General features: G+C 29.5%; 1 pseudogene; it reads left to right on the top strand.

Annotated features, from left to right (window-relative positions):
• Positions 1-17,019: 17,019 nt before the first annotated feature.
• On the top strand, positions 17,020-18,109 carry LOC111682372 (annotated as a pseudogene).
• The last annotated feature ends 671 nt before the right edge of the window (positions 18,110-18,780 follow it).

The raw sequence follows: 18,780 nt of genomic DNA, 5'->3' as shown, positions 1-18,780 counted from the left end.
AGAAAAACGGACTTTTATGTTTTCACTCAAAATATCAGTTTTTAGTATTAAATGAAAGTGATCACAGATTTCGCTTGTTTTGGCTGTATCTCTTACAGTTTTCGAGAAAAACGGACTTTTATGTTTTCACTCAAAATATCAGTTTTTATGAAAGAGATATGAAATGAAAGTGATCACAGATTTCGCTTGTTTTGGCTGTATCTCTTATAGTTTTCGAGAAAAACGGATTTTTATGTTTTCACTCAAAATATCAGTTTTACTTCTATGTTTTTACTCAAAATATCGATTTCACTTTTATGTTTTAAGTATGAAATGAAAGTGATCACAGATTTCGTTTGTTTTTGCTGTATCTCTAATAGTTTTCGAGAAAAACGGACTTTTATGTTTTCACTTCAAATAACGGCTTTTAGTATGAAATGAAAGTGATCACAGATTTCACTTGTTTTTGCTGTATCTCTTATAGTTTTCGAGAAAAACGGACTTTTATGCTTTCACTCAAAATATCGGTTTTTAATATGAAATGAAAGTGATCACAGATTTCACTTGTTTTTGCTGTATCTCTTATAGTTTTCGAAAACTTTATGTTTTCACTCAAAATATCAGTTTTTAGTATGAAATGAAAGTGATCACAGATTTCACTTGTTTTTGCTGTATCTCTTATAGTTTTCGAGAAAAACGGACTTTTATGTTTTCACTCAAAATATCGGTTTTTAGTATGAAATGAAAGTGATCACAGATTTCGTTTGTTTTTGCTGTATCTCTTATAGTTTTCGATTAAAACGGACCTTTATGTTTTCACTCAAAATATCTGTTTTTAGTATGAAATGAAAGTGATCACAGATTTCACTTGGTTTTGCTGTATCTCTTATAGTTTTCGAGAAAAACGAACTTTTATGTTTTCACTCAAAATATCGGTTTTTAGTATTAAATGAAAGTGATCACAGATTTCACTTGTTTTTGCTGTATCTCTTATAGTTTTCGAGAAAAACGGACTTTTATGTTTTCACTCAAAATATCAGTTTTTAGTTTTATCAGTTTTTTTTAGTGATCACAGTTTTCGAGAAAAACGGACTTTTATGTTTTCACTCAAAACATCGGGTTTTTAATATGAAAAGAAAGTGATCACAGATTTCACTTGTTTTTGCTGTATCTCTTATAGTTTTCGAGAAAAACGGACCTTTATGTTTTCACTCAAAATATCGGTTTTTAGTATGAAATGAAAGTGATCACAGATTTCACTTGTTTTTGCTGTATCTCTTATAGTTTTCGAGAAAAACGGACTTATATTTTTTCACTCAAAATATCGGTTTTTAGTATGAAATGAAAGTGATCACAGATTTCACTTGTTTTTGCTGTATCTCTTATAGTTTTCGAGAAAAACGTACTTTTATGTTTTCACTCAAACTATCAGTTTTTAGTATGAAATGAAAGTGATCACAGATTTCGTTTGTTTTTGCTGTATCTCTTATAGTTTTCGAGAAAAACGGACTTTTATGTTTTCACTCAAAATATCGGTTTTTAGTATGAAATGAAAGTGATCACAGATTTCGTTTGTTTTTGCTGTATCTCTTATAGTTTTCGAGAAAAACGGACTTTTATGTTTTCACTCAAAATATCGGTATGAAATGAAAGTGATCACAGATTTCACTTGTTTTTGCTGTATCTCTTATAGTTTTCGAGAAAAACGGACTTTTATGTTTTCACTCAAAATATCGGTTTTTAGTATGAAATGAAAGTGATCACAGATTTCACTTGTTTTTGCGTTATCTCTTATAGTTTTCGAGAAAAACGGACTTTTATGTTTTCGCTCAAAATATCGGTTTTTAGTATGAAATGAAATGAAAGTGATCACAGATTTCGTTTGTTTTTGCTGTATCTCTTATAGTTTTCGAGAAAAACGGACTTTTATGTTTTCACTCAAAATATCGGTTTTTATTATGAAATGAAAGTGATCACAGATTTCACTTGTTTTTGCTGTTTGAGTGAAAACATAAAAGTCCGTTTTTCTCGAAAACTATAAGAGATACAGCAAAAACAAGTGAAATCTGTGATCACTTTCATTTCATATTAAAAACCGATATTTTTAATGAAAGCATAAATGTCCGTTTTTCTCGAAAACTATAAGAGATACAGCAAAAACAAGTGAAATCTGTGATCACTTTCATTTCATACTAAAAACCGATATTTTGAGTAAAAACATAAAAGTCCGTTTTTCTCGAAAACTATAAGAGATACAGCAAAAACAAGTGAAATCTGTGATCACTTTCATTTCATTTCATACTAAAAACCGATATTTTGAGTGAAAACATAAAAGTCCGTTTTTCTCGAAAACTATAAGAGATACAGCAAAAACAAGTGAAATCTGTGATCACTTTCATTTCATATTAAAAACCGATATTTTGAGTGAAAACATAAAAGTCCGTTTTTCTCGAAAACTATATGAGATACAGCAAAAACAAGTGAAATCTGTGATCACTTTCATTTCATACTAAAAACCGATATTTTGAGTGAAAACATAAAAGTCCGTTTTTCTCGAAAACTATAAGCGATACAGCAAAAACAAACGAAATCTGTGATCACTTTCATTTCATACTAAAAACTGATATTTTGAGTGAAAACATTAAAGTCCGTTTTTCTCGAAAACTATAAGAGATACAGCAAAAACAAACGAAATCTGTGATCACTTTCATTTTATACTAAAAACTGATATTTTGAGTGAAAACATAAAAGCCCGTTTTTCTCGAAAACTATAAGAGATACAGCAAAAACAAACGAAATCTGTGATCACTTTCATTTCATACTAAAAACTGATATTTTGAGTGAAAACATAAAAGTCCGTTTTTCTCGAAAACTATAAGAGATACAGCAAAAACAAGTGAAATCTGTGATCACTTTCATTTCATACTAAAAACCGATATTTTGAGTGAAAACATAAAAGTCCGTTTTTCTCGAAAAACTATAAGAGATACAGCAAAAACAAGTGAAATCTGTGATCACTTTCATTTCATACTAAAAACCGATATTTTGAATGAAAACATAAAAGTCCGTTTTTCTCGAAAACTATAAGAGATACAGCAAAAACAAACGAAATCTGTGATCACTTTCATTTCATACTAAAAACCGATATTTTGAGTGAAAACATAAAAGTTCGTTTTTCTCGAAAACTATAAGAGATACCCCAAAAACAAGTGAAATCTGTGATCACTTTCATTTCATACTAAAAACTGATATTTTGAGTGAAAACATAAAAGTCCGTTTTTCTCGAAAACTATAAGTGATACAGCAAAAACAAGTGAAATCTGTGATCACTTTCATTTTATACTAAAAACTGATATTTTGAGTGAAAACATAAAAGTCCGTTTTTCTCGAAAACTATAAGAGATGCAGCAAAAACAAGTGAAATCTGTGATCACTTTCATTTCATACTAAAAACATAAAAGTAAAATCGATATTTTGAGTGAAAACATAAAAGTAAAACCGATATTTTGAGTGAAAACATAAAAGTAAAACCGATATTTTGAGTGAAAACATAAAAGTCCGCTTTTCTGGAAAACTGTAAGAGATACAGCCAAAACAAGTGATATCTGTGATCACTTTCATTTCATACTAAAAACCGATATTTTGAGTGAAAACATAAAAGTCCGTTTTTCTCGAAAACTATAAGAGATACAGCAAAAACAAACGAAATCTGTGATCACTTTCATTTCATACTAAAAACTTATATTTTGAGTGAAAACATTAAAGTACGTTTTTCTCGAAAACTATAAGAGATACAGCAAAAAACAAGTGAAATCTGTGATCACTTTCATTTCATACTAAAAGCCGTTATTTGAAGTGAAAACATAAAAGTCCGTTTTTCTCGAAAACTATGAGAGATACAGAAAAAACAAACGAAATCTGTGATCACCTTCATTTCATTTAATACTAAAAACCGATATTTTGAGTGAAAACATAAAAGTCCGTTTTTCTCGAAAACTATAAGAGATACAGCAAAAACAAACGAAATCTGTGATCACTTTCATTTCATACTTAAAACCGATATTTTGAGTGAAAACATAAAAATCCGTTTTTCTCGAAAACTATAAGAGATACAGCCAAAACAAACGAGATCTGCGATCACTTTCATTTCATACTAAAAACCGATATTTTGAGTGAAAACATAAAATTCCGGTTTTCTCGAAAACAAACGAAATCTGTGATCACTTTCATTTCATACTAAAAACATAAAAGTAAAATCGATATTTTGAGTGAAAACATAAAAGTAAAACTGATATTTTGAGTGAAAACATAAAAGTCCGTTTTTCTCGAGAACTATAAGAGATACAGCCGAAACAAGTGAAATCTGTGATCACTTTCATTTCATACTAAAAACTGATATTTTTAGTGAAAACATAAAAGTCCGTTTTTCTCGAAAACTATAAAAGATACAGCAAAAACAAGTGAAATCTGTGATCACTTTCATTTCATATTAAAAACCGATATTTTGCGTGAAAACATAAAAGTCCGTTTTTGTCGAAAACTATAAGAGATACAGCAAAAACAAACGAAATCTGTGATCACTTTCAATTCATACTAAAAACCGATATTTTGAGTGAAAACATAAAAGTCCGTTTTTCTCGAAAACTATAAGAGATACAGCCAAAACAAGTGAAATCTGTGATCACTTTCATTTCATACTAAAAACCGATATTTTGAGTGAAAACATAAAAGTCCGTTTTTCTCGAAAACTATAAGAGATACAGCCAAAGCAAGCGAAATCTGTGATCACTTTCATTTCATATTAATAACCGATATTTTGAGTAAAAACATAAAAGTCCGTTTTTCTTGAAAACTATAAGAGATACAGCAAAAACAAGTGAAATCTGTGATCACTTTCATATCGTACTAAAAACCAATATTTTGAGTGAAAACATAAAAGTCCGTTTTTCTCGAAAACTATAAGAGATACAGCAAAAACAAGTGAAATCTGTGATCACTTTTATTTCATTCTAAAAACCGATATTTTGAGTGAAAACATTATAGTCCTTTTTGCTCGAAAACTATAAGAGATACAGCCAAAACAAGTGAAATCTGTGATCACTTTCATTTCATTCTAAAAACCGATATTTTGAGTGAAAACATAAAAGTCCGTTTTTCTCGAAAACTATAAGAGATACAGCCAAAACAAGTGAAATCTGTAATCACTTTCATTTCATACTAAAAACCGATATTTTGAGCAAAAACAAACGAAATCTGTGATCACTTTCATTTCATACTAAAAACTGATATTTTGAGTGAAATCATAAAAGTCAGTTTTTCTCGAAAACTATAAGAGATACAGCAAAAACAAGTGAAATCTCTGATCACTTTCATTTCATATTAAAAACCGATATTTTAAGTAAAAACACAAAATTCCGTTTTGCTCGAAAACTATAAGAGAGTGAAATCTGTGATCACTTTTATTTCATTCTAAAAACCGATATTTTGAGTGAAAACATTATAGTCCTTTTTGCTCGAAAACTATAAGAGATACAGCCAAAACAAGTGAAATCTGTGATCACTTTCATTTCATTCTAAAAACCGATATTTTGAGTGAAAACATAAAAGTCCGTTTTTCTCGAAAACTATAACAGATACATCCAAAACAAGCGAAATCTGTGATCACTTTCGTTTCATATTAAAAACTGATATTTTGAGTGAAAACATAAAAGTCCGTTTTTCTCGAAAACTATAAGAGATACAGCAAAAACAAGTGAAATCTGTGATCACATTCATTTCATTCTAAAAACCTATATTTTGAGTGAAAACATTATAGTCCGTTTTTCTCGATAACTATAAGAGATATAGCCAAAACAAGTGAAATCTGTGATCACTTTCATTTCATACTAAAAACCGATATTTTGAGTAAAAACAGAAAAGTCCGTTTTTCTCGAAAACTATAAGAGATACAGCAAAAAGAAAGTGATCACAGATTTCACTTGTTTTTACTGTATCTCTTATAGTTTTCGAGAAAAACGGACTTTTATGTTTTCACTCAAAATATTGGTTTTTAGTACGAAATGAAAGTGATCACAGATTTCACTTGTTTTTGCGTTATTTCTTATAGTTTTCGAGAAAAACGGACTTTTATGTTTTCGTTCAAAATATCGGTTTTTAGTATGAAATGAAAGTGATCACAGATTTAGTTTGTTTTTGCTGTATCTCTTATAGTTTTCGAGAAAAACGGACTTTTATGTTTTCACTCAAAATATCAGTTTTTAGTATGAAATGAAAGTGATCACAGATTTCACTTGTTTTTGCTGTATCTCTTATAGTTTTCGAGAAAAACGGACTTTTATGTTTACACTCGAAATATCGGTTTTTAATATGAAATGAAAGTGATCACAGATTTCACTTGTTTTTGCTGTATCTCTTATAGTTTTCGAGAAAAACGGACTTTTATGTTTACACTCAAAATATCGGTTTTTAGTATGAAATGAAAGTGATCACAGATTTTCTTTGTTTTGGCTGTATCTCTTATAGTTTTCGAGAAAAACGGACTTTTATGTTTTCACTTAAAATAACGGCTTTTAGTATGAAATGAAAGTGATCACAGATTTCACTTGTTTTTGCTGTATCTCTTATAGTTTTCGAGAAAAACGGACTTTTATGTTTTCACTCAAACTATCAGTTTTTAGTATGAAATGAAAGTGATCACAGATTTCGTTTGTTTTTGCTGTATCTCTTATAGTTTTCGAGAAAAACGGACTTTTATGTTTTCACTCAAAATATCGTTTTTAGTATGAAATGAAAGTGATCACAGATTTCGTTTGTTTTTGCTGTATCTCTTATAGTTTTCGAGAAAAACGGACTTTTATGTTTTCACTCAAAATATCGGTATGAAATGAAAGTGATCACAGATTTCACTTGTTTTTGCTGTATCTCTTATAGTTTTCGAGAAAAACGGACTTTTATGTTTTCACTCAAAATATCGGTTTTTAGTATGAAATGAAAGTGATCACAGATTTCACTTGTTTTTGCGTTATCTCTTATAGTTTTCGAGAAAAACGGACTTTTATGTTTTCGCTCAAAATATCGGTTTTTAGTATGAAATGAAATGAAAGTGATCACAGATTTCGTTTGTTTTTGCTGTATCTCTTATAGTTTTCGAGAAAAACGGACTTTTATGTTTTCACTCAAAATATCGGTTTTTATTATGAAATGAAAGTGATCACAGATTTCACTTGTTTTTGCTGTATCTCTTATAGTTTTCGAGAAAAACGGACTTTTATGTTTTCACTCAAAATATCGGTTTTTAGTATGAAATGAAAGTGATCACAGATTTCACTTGTTTTGCTGTATCTCTTATAGTTTTCGAGAAAAACGGACTTTTATGTTTTCACTCAAAATATCGGTTTTTAGTATGAAATGAAAGTGATCACAGATTTCACTTGTTTTTGCTGTATCTCTTATAGTTTTCGAGAAAAACGGACTTTTATGTTTTCACTCAAAATATCGGTTTTTAGTATGAAATGAAAGTGATCACAGATTTCACTTGTTTTTGCTGTATCTCTTATAGTTTTCGAGAAAAACGTACTTTTATGTTTTCACTCAAAATATCGGTTTTTAGTATGAAATGAAAGTGATCACAGATTTCACTTGTTTTTGCTGTATCTCTTATAGTTTTCGAGAAAAACGGACTTTTATGTTTTCACTCAAACTATCAGTTTTTAGTATGAAATGAAAGTGATCACAGATTTCGTTTGTTTTTGCTGTATCTCTTATAGTTTTCGAGAAAAACGGACTTTTATGTTTTCACTCAAAATATCGGTTTTTAGTATGAAATGAAAGTGATCACAGATTTCGTTGTTTTTGCTGTATCTCTTATAGTTTTCGAGAAAAACGGACTTTTATGTTTTCACTCAAAATATCAGTTTTTAGTATGAAATGAAAGTGATCACTTTCATTTCATACTAAAAACCGATATTTTGAGTGAAAACATAAAAGTCCGTTTTTCTCGAAAACTATAAGAGATACAGCAAAAACAAACGAAATCTGTGATCACTTTCATTTCATACTAAAAACTGATAGTTTGAGTGAAAACATAAAAGTCCGTTTTTCTCGAAAACTATAAGAGATACAGCAAAAACAAGTGAAATCTGTGATCACTTTCATTTCATACTAAAAACCGATATTTTGAGTGAAAACATAAAAGTACGTTTTTCTCGAAAACTATAAGAGATACAGCAAAAACAAGTGAAATCTGTGATCACTTTCATTTCATACTAAAAACCGATATTTTGAGTGAAAACATAAAAGTCCGTTTTTCTCGAAAACTATAAGAGATACAGCAAAAACAAGTGAAATCTGTGATCTCTTTCATTTCATACTAAAAACCGATATTTTGAGTGAAAACATAAAAGTCCGTTTTTCTCGAAAACTATAAGAGATACAGCAAAAACAAGTGAAATCTGTGATCACTTTCATTTCATACTAAAAACCGATATTTTGAGTGAAAACATAAAAGTCCGTTTTTCTCGAAAACTATAAGAGATACAGCAAAAACAAGTGAAATCTGTGATCACTTTCATTTCATAATAAAACCCGATATTTTGAGTGAAAACATAAAAGTCCGTTTTTCTCGAAAACTATTAGAGATACAGCAAAAACAAACGAAATCTGTGATCACTTTCATTTCATTTCATACTAAAAACCGATATTTTGAGCGAAAACATAAAAGTCCGTTTTTCTCGAAAACTATAAGAGATAACGCAAAAACAAGTGAAATCTGTGATCACTTTCATTTCATACTAAAAACCGATATTTTGAGTGAAAACATAAAAGTCCGTTTTTCTCGAAAACTATAAGAGATACAGCAAAAACAAGTGAAATCTGTGATCACTTTCATTTCATACCGATATTTTGAGTGAAAACATAAAAGTCCGTTTTTCTCGAAAACTATAAGAGATACAGCAAAAACAAACGAAATCTGTGATCACTTTCATTTCATACTAAAAACCGATATTTTGAGTGAAAACATAAAAGTCCGTTTTTCTCGAAAACTATAAGAGATACAGCAAAAACAAACGAAATCTGTGATCACTTTCATTTCATACTAAAAACTGATAGTTTGAGTGAAAACATAAAAGTACGTTTTTCTCGAAAACTATAAGAGATACAGCAAAAACAAGTGAAATCTGTGATCACTTTCATTTCATACTAAAAACCGATATTTTGAGTGAAAAAATATAAGTCCGTTTTTCTCGAAAACTATAAGAGATACAGCAAAAACAAGTGAAATCTGTGATCACTTTCATTTCATACTAAAAACCGATATTTTGAGTGAAAACATAAAAGTCCGTTTTTCTCGAAAACTATAAGAGATACAGAAAAAACAAGTGAAATCTGTGATCACTTTCATTTCATACTAAAAACCGATATTTTGAGTGAAAACATAAAAGTCCGTTTTTCTCGAAAACTATAAGAGATACAGCAAAAACAAACGAAATCTGTGATCACTTTCATTTCATTTCATACTAAAAACTGATATTTTGAGTGAAAACATAAAAGTCCGTTTTTCTCGAAAACTATAAGAGATACAGCAAAAACAAGTGAAATCTGTGATCACTTTCATTTCATACCGATATTTTGAGTGAAAACATAAAAGTCCGTTTTTCTCGAAAACTATAAGAGATACAGCAAAAACAAGTGAAATCTGTGATCACTTTCATTTCATACTAAAAACCGATATTTTGAGTGAAAACATAAAAGTCCGTTTTTCTCGAAAACTATAAGAGATACAGCAAAAACAAACGAAATCTGTGATCACTTTCATTTCATTTCATACTAAAAACTGATATTTTGAGTGAAAACATAAAAGTCCGTTTTTCTCGAAAACTATAAGAGATACAGCAAAACCAAGTGAAATCTGTGATCACTTTCATTTCATACTAAAAACCGATATTTTGAGTGAAAACATAAAGGTCCGGTTTTCTCGAAAACTATAAGAGATACAGCAAAAACAAACGAAATCTGTGATCACTTTCATTTCATACTAAACACCGATATTTTGAGTGAAAACATAAAAGTCCGTTTTTCTCGAAAACTATAAGAGATACAGCAAAAACAAACGAAATCTGTGATCACTTTCATTTCATACTAAAAACTGATATTTTGAGTGAAAGCATAAAAGTCCGTTTTTCTCGAAAACTATAAGAGATACAGCAAAAACAAGTGAAATCTGTGATCACTTTCATTTCATACTAAAAGCCGTTATTTTAAGTGAAAACATAAAAGTCCGTTTTTCTCGAAAACTATAAGAGATACAGCAAAAACAAACGAAATCTGTGATTACTTTCATTTCATACTAATAACTGATATTTTGAGTGAAAACATAAAAGTCCGTTTTTCTCGAAAACTATAAGAGATACAGCAAAAACAAGTGAAATCTGTGATCACTTTCATTTCATACTAAAAACCGATATTTTGAGTGAAAACATAAAGGTCCGTTTTTCTCGAAAACTATAAGAGATACAGCAAAAACAAACGAAATCTGTGATCACTTTCATTTCATACTAAAAACCGATATTTTGAGCGAAAACATAAAAGTCCGTTTTTCTCGAAAACTATAAGAGATACAGCAAAAACAAGTGAAATCCGTGATCACTTTCATTTCATACTAAAAACCGATATTTTGAGTAAAAACATAAAAGTCCGTTTTTCTCGAAAACTATAAGAGATACAGCAAAAACAAACGAAATCTGTGATCACTTTCATTTCGTACTAAAAACTGATATTTTGAGTGAAAACATAAAAGTCCGTTTTTCTCGAAAACTATAAGAGATACAGCAAAAACAAGTGAAATCTGTGATCACTTTCATTTCATACTGGACTTTTATGTTTTCACTTAAAGTTTTCGAGAAAAACGGCTTTTAGTATGAAATGAAAGTGATCACAGATTTCACTTGTTTTTGCTGTATCTCTTATAGTTTTCGAGAAAAACGGACTTTTATGTTTTCACTCAAAATATCAGTTTTTAGTATGAAATGAAAGTGATCACAGATTTCGTTTGTTTTTGCTGTATCTCTTATAGTTTTCGAGAAAAACGGACTTTTATGTTTTCACTCAAAATATCGGTTTTTAGTATGAAATGAAAGTGATCACAGATTTGGCTGTATCTCTTATAGTTTTCAAGAAAAACGGACTTTTATGTTTTCACTTAAAATAACGGCTTTTAGTATGAAATGAAAGTGATCACAGATTTCACTTGTTTTTGCTGTATCTCTTATAGTTTTCGAGAAAAACGGACTTTTATGTTTTCACTCAAAATATCGGTTTTTAATATGAAATGAAAGTGATCACAGATTTCACTTGTTTTTGCTGTATCTCTTATAGTTTTCGAGAAAAACGGACTTTTATGTTTTCACTCAAAATATCGCTTTTTAGTATGAAATGAAAGTGATCACAGATTTGGCTGTATCTCTTATAGTTTTCGAGAAAAACGGACTTTTATGTTTTCACTTAAAATAACGGACTTTTATGTTTTCACTCAAAATATCGTATTTTTTTTTTGCTGTATCTCTTATAGTTTTCGAGAAAAACGGACTTTTATGTTTTCACTCAAAATATCGCTTTTTAATACGAAATCTGTGATCACTTTCATTTCATACTAAAAACCGATATTTTGAGTGAAAACATAAAAGTCCGTTTTTCTCGAAAACTATAAGAGATACAGCAAAAACAAGTGAAATCTGTGATCACTTTCATTTCATACTAAAAACTGATATTTTGAGCGAAAACATAAAAGTCCGTTTTTCTCGAAAACTATAAGAGATACAGCAAAAACAAGTGAAATCTGTGATCACTTTCATTTCATATTAAAAACCGATATTTTGAGTGAAAGCATAAAAGTCCGTTTTTCTCGAAAACTATAAGAGATACAGCAAAAAACTATAAGAGATACAGCAAAAACCGATATTTTGAGTGAAAACATAACAGTCCGTTTTTCTCGAAAACTATAAGAGATACAGCAAAAACAAGTGAAATCTGTGATCACTTTCATTTCATACTAAAAACCGACATTTTGAGTGAAAACATAAAAGTCCGTTTTTCTCGAAAACTATAAGAGATACAGCAAAAACAAGTGAAATCTGTGATCACTTTAATTTCATACTAAAAACCGTTATTTTGAGTGAAAACATAAAAGTCCGTTTTTCTCGAAAACTATAAGAGATACAGCAAAAACAAACGAAATCTGTGATCACTTTCATTTCATACTAAAAACCGATATTTTGAGTGAAAACATAAAAGTCCGTTTTTCTCGAAAACTATAAGAGATACAGCAAAAACAAGTGAAATCTGTGATCACTTTCATTTCATATAAAAACCGATATTTTGAGTGAAAACATAAAAGTCCGTTTTTCTCGAAAACTATAAGAGATACAGCAAAAACAAGTGAAATCTGTGATCACTTTCATTTCATACTAAAAACTGATATTTTGAGTGAAAACATAAAAGTCCGTTTTTCTCGAAAACTATAAGAGATACAGCAAAAACAAGTGAAATCTGTGATCACTTTCATTTCATACTAAAAACCGATATTTTTAGTAAACATAATAGTCCGTTTTTCTCGAAAACTATAAGAGATACAGCAAAAACAAACGAAATCTGTGATCACTTTCATTTCATACTAAAAACCGATATTTTGAGTGAAAACATAAAAGTCCGTTTTTCTCGAAAACTATAAGAGATACAGCAAAAACAAACGAAATCTGTGATCACTTTCATTTCATACTAAAAACTGATATTTTGAGTGAAAGCATAAAAGTCCGTTTTTCTCGAAAACTATAAGAGATACAGCAAAAACAAGTGAAATCTGTGATCATTTTCATTTCATACTGAAAGCCGTTATTTTAAGTGAAAACATAAAAGTCCGGTTTTCTCGAAAACTATAAGAGATATAGTAAAAACAAACGAAATCTGTGACCACTTTCATTTCATACTAAAAACTGATATTTTGAGTGAAAACATAAAAGTCCGTTTTTCTCGAAAACTATAAGAGATACAGCAAAAATAAACAAAATCTGTGATCACTTTCATTTCATACTAAAAACCGATATTTTGAGTGAAAACATAAAAGTCCGTTTTTCTCGAAAACTATAAGAGATACAGCAAAAATAAACGAAATCTGTGATAACTTTCATTTCATACTAAAAACCGATATTTTGAGTGAAAACATAAAAGTCCGTCTTTCTCGAAAACTATAAGAGATACAGCATAAAATAAACAAAATCTGTGATCACTTTCATTTCATACTAAAAACTGATATTTTGAGTGAAAACATAAAGGTCCGTTTTTCTCGAAAACTAAAGAGATACAGCAAAAACAAGTGAAATCTGTGATCACTTTCATTTCATACTAAAAACCGATATTTTGAGTGAAAACATAAAAGTCCGTTTTTCTCGAAAACTATAAGAGATACAGCAAAAACAAGTGAATTCTGTGATCACTTTCAATTCATACTAAAAACCGTTATTTTGAGTGAAAACATAAAAGTCCGTTTTTCTCGAAAACTATAAGAGATACAGCAAAAACAAGTGAAATCTGTGATCACTTTCATTTCATACTAAAAACCGATATTTTGAGTGAAAACATAAAAGTCCGTTTTTCTCGAAAACTATAAGAGATACAGCAAAAACAAACGAAATCTGTGATCACTTTCATTTCATACTAAAAACTGATATTTTGAGTGAAAACATAAAAATCCGTTTTTCTCGAAAACTATAAGAGATACAGCAAAAACAAGTGAAATCTGTGATCACTTTCATTTCATACTAAAAACCGATATTTTTAGTGAAAACATAAAAGTCCGTTTTTCTCGAAAACTATAAGAGATACAGCAAAAACAAGTGAAATCTGTGATCACTTTCATTTCATACTAAAAACCGATATTTTGAGTGAAAACATAAAAGTCCGTTTTTCTCGAAAACTATAAGAGATACAGCAAAAACAAGTGAAATCTGTGATCACTTTCTTTCATACTAAAAACCGATATTTTGAGTGAAAACATAAAAGTCCGTTTTTCTCGAAAACTATAAGAGATACAGCAAAAAAAACGAAATCTGTGATCACTTTCATTTCATACTAAAAACTGATATTTTGAGTGAAAACATAAAAGTCCGTTTTTCTCGAAAACTATAAGAGATACAGCAAAAACAAACGAAATCTGTGATCACTTTCATTTCATACTAAAAACCGATATTTTGAGTGAAAACATAAAAGTCCGTTTTTCTCGAAAACTATAAGAGATACAGCAAAAACAAACGAAATCTGTGATCACTTTCATTTCATACTAAAAACCGATATTTTGAGTGAAAACATAAAAGTCCGTTTTTCTCGAAAACTATAAGAGATACAGCAAAAACAAGTGAAATCTGTGATCACTTTCATTTCATACTAAAAACCGATATTTTGAGTGAAAACATAAAAGTCCGTTTTTCTCGAAAACTATAAGAGATACAGCAAAAACAAGTGAAATCTGTGATCACTTTCATTTCATTTCATACTAAAAACCGATATTTTGAGTGAAAACATAAAAGTCCGTTTTTCTCGAAAACTATAAGAGATACAGCAAAAACAAGTGAAATCTGTGATCACTTTCATTTCATACTAAAAACCGATATTTTGAGTGAAAACATAAAAGTCCGTTTTTCTCGAAAACTATAAGAGATACAGCAAAAACAAGTGAAATCTGTGATCACTTTCATTTCATACTAAAAACCGATATTTTGAGTGAAAACATAAAAGTCCGTTTTTCTCGAAAACTATAAGAGATACAGCAAAAACAAGTGAAATCTGTGATCACTTTCATTTCATACTAAAAACCGATATTTTGAGTGAAAACATAAAAGTCCGTTTTTCTCGAAAACTATAAGAGATACAGCAAAAACAAGTGAAATCTGTGATCACTTTAATTTCATACTAAAAATGATATTTTGAGTGAAAACATAAAAGTCCGTTTTTCTCGAAAACTATAAGAGATACAGCAAAAACAAGTGAAATCTGTGATCACTTTCATTTCATACTAAAAACCGATATTTTGAGTGAAAACATAAAAGTCCGTTTTTCTCGAAAACTATAAGAGATACAGCAAAAACAAACGAAATCTGTGATCACTTTCATTTCATACTAAAAACCGATATTTTGAGTGAAAACATAAAAGTCCGTTTTTCTCGAAAACTATAAGAGATACAGCAAAAACAAGTGAAATCTGTGATCACTTTCATTTCATACTAAAAACCGCTATTTTGAGTGAAAACATAAAAGTCCGTTTTTCTCGAAAACTATAAGAGATACAGCAAAAACAAGTGAAATCTGTGATCACTTTCATTCAGTACTAAAAACCGATATTTTGAGTGAAAACATAAAAGTCCGTTTTTCTCGAAAACTATAAGAGATACAGCAAAAACAAACGAAATCTGTGATCACTTTCATTTCATATTAAAAACCGATATTTTGAGTGAAAACATAAAAGTCCGTTTTTCTCGAAAACTATAAGAGATACAGCCAAAACAAAAATCTGTGATCACTTTCATTTCATACTTAAAACCGATATTTTGAGTGAAAACATAAAAGTCCGTTTTTCTCGAAAACTATAAGAGATACAGCAAAAACAAACGAAATCTGTGATCACTTTCATTTCATACTAAAAACTGATATTTTGAGTGAAAACATAAAGTTTTCGAAATCACTTTCAATGATCACTTTCATTTAATACTAAAAACTGATATTTTGAGTGAAAACATAAAAGTCCGTTTTTCTCTAAAACTATAAGAGATACAGCAAAAACAAACGAAAACTATAAGAGATACAGCCAAAGCAAACGAAATCTGTGATCACTTTCATTTCATACAAAAAACTGATATTTTGAGTGAAAACATAAAAGGACGTTTTTCTCGAAAACTATAAGAGATACAGCAAAAACAAACGAAATCTGTGATCACTTTCATTTCATACTAAAAACCGATATTTTGAGTGAAAACTATAAGAGATACAGCAAAAACAAGCGAAATCTGTGATCACTTTCATTTCATATTAAAAACCGATATTTTGAGTGAAAACATAACCGATATTTTGAGTGAAAACATAAACATACTAAAAACCGATATTTTGAGTGAAAACATAAAATTCCGTTTCTCTCGAAAACTATAAGAGATACAGCAAAAACAAACGAAATCTGTGATCACTTTCATTTCATACTAAAAACCTATATATTGAGTGAAAACATAAAAGTCCGTTTTTCTCTAAAACTATAAGAGATACAGCAAAAACAAACGAAATCTTTGATCACTTTCATTTCATACTAAAAACCGATATATTGAGTAAAAACATAAAAGTCCGTTTTTATCGAAAACTATAAGAGATACAGCCAAAACAAGCGAAATCTGTGATCACTTTCAGTTCATATTAAAAACCGATATTTTGAGTGAAAACATAAAAGTCCGTTTTTCTCGAAAACTATAAGAGATCACAAACGAAATCTGTGATCACTTTTATTTTATACCAAAAACCGATATTTTGAGTAAAAAGATAAATGTCCGTTTTTCTCGAAAACTATAAGAGATACAGCCAAACCAAGCGAAATCTGTGATCACTTTCATTTCATATTAAAAACCGATATTTTGAGTGAAAACATAAATGTCCGTTTTCTCAAAAACTATAAGAGATCACTCTTAATTCTTATGAAAAACGTATTCTAGTTGTGTTCTGGTTCTATTCCACTTCTATTCTGTTCTAGTTAGTGGATCTACATGAGCAAAACTATACATGAAAAATATTTTAATCGGTCAGTAACGCTACTCCTCTAGTTAATATGCCTAAATTTTAAAATAAAACTGATAAACAACTGACTATATTGGACTATATTGATAACCACTAGTGGTTTTTTGATAAGGAAATAAATATCAAATGTTATCAATATTGCATTTAAATGACCAAACATTTTTTTGCAGTTTTAAAAACATTTCAAACAGAGTTCAGTTTCGATTAAAAGGTGAGATTAACATGAACACCGAAACTATTTTGAAAGAAATAAAAATCAGTTATTATAATGTGGGCATTATAGCAGATTCTAAATGGAATGATTTCTTAAATTTAGTCGGTAAATTTTGCAAACTATAAGAAAAACTTGTTAAAAATCATCACTATTCACAATTTATGGAAATTTCAGGTGATGACCCTCAAACAGTGTGGGTTTATGGCACCACTGTTGTTTTCATGTTAGTGTATTGGTTAAATGCCAGTTGGTATACATTTATGGACTTGACAAATAGACCGAAATTTTTAAGAAAATATAAAATACAACCGGGTAAAAATGAGCCTGTCGATAACAAACGCCGGTAGGCGTTTACTGATAAACTTGATAAGAGGACAATTAAGTAAAATGTTTGTTTTCTTTTAGGCCATTTTAAATGTTCTTTTGAATCAAACTTTAGTCGGTATACCCATGTATTTTATACTCTATAATTGTTTGTTCAAAATACGCTGCACTGCACCCTTGCGGCAATTACCTTCATTTGCCAAAATTTTATTGGATATTGTTGTGGTGTCTTTGTTGGAGGAATTCTATTTTTATTATATACATCGTGTCATGCATCATAAATCGATTTATAAATATGTTCATAAGAAACATCATGAATGGACGGCTCCCATTGCTGCCATTACATTTTATTGTCATCCTTTGGAACATATTTTTTTGAATTTAATTCCAGTCTCCACTTCATTTGCTTTAATGCGTTCACATGTTTTTACCGTCTGGTTGTTTTTAACTTTAGCCATTCTCAATTCAATGGCTGATCATTGTGGATATTCGTTTCCGAATTCGGGTTCTTCGATACGTTATCATGATTATCATCATTCAAAGTAAGTTTTTAAAATCGAAATTATAAAATTAAAATAAATTTTTAATTTGTTTTTAAGACTCATTTTAATTTTTTTTAAGATTTAATTTTAATTATGGAATGTTTGGCTGGTTGGATAAATTACATGGCACTTATAAGGAAACCAAATTGGTGGAGACCACGAACGCAAAGATTAGAAGAAAGAATATTAAAATTTCCAAAGATTAGCAGAAAGAATATTTCATAATCTTCTAATAACGGAAACATTCAATAAATTCTTTGGAAAAAATTCACAAAAATATTTCTCTAATTTAAAGCTAGTTGTTGATACGCACTCTATTAGACAAATTTAATACTTTATAGGAATATGTCTCCTTTAAGATCTAAATCATTTAATGGGGAATTGGATCTACTCAGTCGAATTTTCTAATATGGGGTCGGAAATTAATATTCTGGGAAGGCATAACCGACTTCTCTTTTTTCTTATAAAATTTCGATGTGCTTGTGGGAAACAGATAATCTTATAAGAGACTAGACTGTAGACAATAATATAGACTAGATAATAGATTCGACTGTAGACTAGAGTACAGACTAGACTATGAATTATATAATAGACTAGACTAAAAACTAGGTAATAGATAGACTAGACTTTAAACTAGACTATAGACTAGACTTTAGACTAGATTATAGGCTTGACTACAGACGAGATTACATGCAAAACTATAGACTAGACTATAGACTAGACTATAGAATAGACTGTAGAATAGACTATAGATTAGACTATAGACTAGACTATAGACTAGACCATAGACTAGATTATAGACTAGACTATAGACTAGACTATAGACTAGACTATAGACTAGACTATAGACTAGACTACAGACTAGACTATAGACTAGACTATAGACTAGACTATAGACTAGAC

The sequence above is a fragment of the Lucilia cuprina genome, chromosome 3, assembly GCF_022045245.1.
Source record: "Lucilia cuprina isolate Lc7/37 chromosome 3, ASM2204524v1, whole genome shotgun sequence".
NCBI classification, from domain to species: domain Eukaryota; kingdom Metazoa; phylum Arthropoda; class Insecta; order Diptera; family Calliphoridae; genus Lucilia; species Lucilia cuprina.
Note: the sequence above shows the minus strand (reverse complement) of the source record. Positions and strands in the feature narration are given on the sequence as shown.